Source organism: Mus pahari, unplaced genomic scaffold (genome assembly GCF_900095145.1).
Source record: "Mus pahari unplaced genomic scaffold, PAHARI_EIJ_v1.1 scaffold_14279_1, whole genome shotgun sequence".
NCBI classification, from domain to species: Eukaryota; Metazoa; Chordata; class Mammalia; order Rodentia; family Muridae; genus Mus; species Mus pahari.
This window is the reverse complement of record NW_018393281.1, coordinates 4,220-6,459: the sequence shown is the minus strand read 5'-3', so window position 1 is coordinate 6,459 and position 2,240 is coordinate 4,220. Positions and strand designations below refer to the sequence as shown.

Here is a 2,240-nt window from a genome sequence, read left to right as displayed (position 1 = left end):
TTTCCTGCCTTCTACTCACTCTTGGGTGAGTTTGCTTCTTTTTGTTCTAGAGTTCTCAGGTGTGCGTTAAGTTGTTAGTGTAAGATCTCTCAAATTTCTTACAAGGACACTTAGTGCTATGAACTTTCCTCTTAACAATGCTTTCATTGTATCCCATAGGTTTGGGTATGATATGTCAAAGTTTTTATTAAATTCCAGGAACTCTTTAATTTCTTTCTTTATTATTTGCCTGATCAGGTTATCATTGAGTAGAGATTTGTTCAGTTTCCATGTGTATGTGGGCTTTCTGTTGTTTTTCCTGTTATTGAAGACCAGCCTTAATCTATGGTGATCTGATAGGGTGCAAGGCATTTTTTCAATCTTCTTGTATCTGTTGAGGCTTGTTTTTGACTGATTATTTGGTAAATTTTGGAGAAGGTACAGTGAAGTGCTGAGAATAAGCTATATAAGAAAATATGGAATGCTTTACAAATTTGAGTGTCATCCTTGTATAGGGTCACTACTAATCTCTATATTGTTCCAATTTTAATATATGAGGTGAAGAAGCAAGCACACAAATGAAATTCTAATTTTGTCATATAGAAATAATAAAACGTTAAAGCAATTATAAAAGGAGTTAAAAATTTCACTACATATATGATTCTATCACTATATTAATATTCACATTAAAAACTATAAATATTTGGCATCACTTATTACCATGCAATGAGCTCCTTCTAAGTTATAATTTTATTGCTATAAAGAGACATATTAGCCAAGGCAACTCTTATGAGGAATAACAGTTAATTGGGGTTGGCTTACAACATATTTAGTCCATTACAATGATGGTGAAATGTATGGCAGTATCCAAACAGACCTGATACTGACAATGAGGCAGAGGATTCTACTCCTTAATCCATTAAAAGATTTACGTCAAGTCTTATTACATCCTGTTATGGTGTGTTTGGTTGATATGTCTGGGACACCTGTTCTTTTATGAAAGAAAATGAAGGAGCAGTGTATCTGGGGAAAGGGGAGGGGGGTAGCGGGTGAACTGGAAGGAATGGAGGGAGAGGACACTGTTGTTGGGATGTATTAAATGAAAGATGAGTAATAAAAAGAAAAGATATAAGAGAAGAAGAAAGATGACTAATAAATTTCTCAAAGAGGATCTTGAACCCTAGTACTTAGGAAAATGTAAACCCTGTAAACAAATGCTGGTGGAAATGGAAACCTCATGAGGCTTCCATACTATTGCAAACTATTGCAGACACAATGTGAATCAATGCAGAGAATCCTCCATATGTCTAAAATAAATCTATTTCATTATGTAACTGTACCATGCCTTGATAAATGCCTAATTGGTTGACATCTTGACCCACATATACTTGCTAATCTATGTTCATAGCTGCCCTCCCACAATAGATAGTGAATGCAAGCAACCTAAATGTTCTTCAAATGATGAGTGGACCATAAACATTCCTGGAATATACAATATGGAATACCATTCAACTCTAAAGAAAAGTGAAATCATAAACTTTTCAGGTAAATGGGCAAACCAGAAAATATTGTATGGAGTATGGTATCCCAGACCCAAGAAGACAAACCACGTGATCTCCCTTATTAGAGACTCCTAGCTCCAAATCTTCACATGCAAGTCTATAGACTGAAGCAACTGCAGAAATGAGAAAGGTAACTGTAGACCATTACCAGAGTAGTAGGTGGGATGAGCAACAGAAAGGAGAATAGGATACAAATAACTTAGCAGGAGGAATAGGGAAAAGGACGGGGTGACATACTTAGGGAAGTGGAAGGAGAAAAACACAAGAGGAAGAATATTGAAATAGTGCATGGAAATGTTATAAGTAATCATATTATTAAGTGCTAACTGAAAATTGTGTGTGTGTGTGTGTGTGTGTGTGTATGTCTGTGTGTATACACACATGTTCACATACTGTTTATATATGAAGGCCCATATCTACAACCAAAACTACCTAACAAACATCAGTACTAGACAAGAGAAGCACTCATCTAAGTTGTTGGTCAAGGTTGTGTAATAGAAGTCAAGATACTGATGACTTTCTATGGCACTTTGAGGTCCCCAAAAGGAAGATCATTGTTAATTGTGTATTCCATACCACAGGGCCCAACGATCCTAAGCTGAATCTGTTCAGAAACTTCCTACCTGGGGACTAGCATTCATTTTACTAGAAGTAGCCATGAAAGCTTACAAAGAAGAAAATCACCAACTGTCCTAACCA

General features: G+C 36.0%; 1 non-coding gene across 1 annotated transcript; it reads right to left on the bottom strand.

Moving 5' to 3' along the window:
* Window positions 1–449: 449 nt before the first annotated feature.
* LOC115063347 lies at window positions 450–553 on the bottom strand. The gene has a single exon (XR_003843199.1). It is a non-coding gene; the product is annotated as a U6 spliceosomal RNA (small nuclear RNA).
* Between the last annotated feature and the right edge of the window lie 1,687 nt (window positions 554–2,240).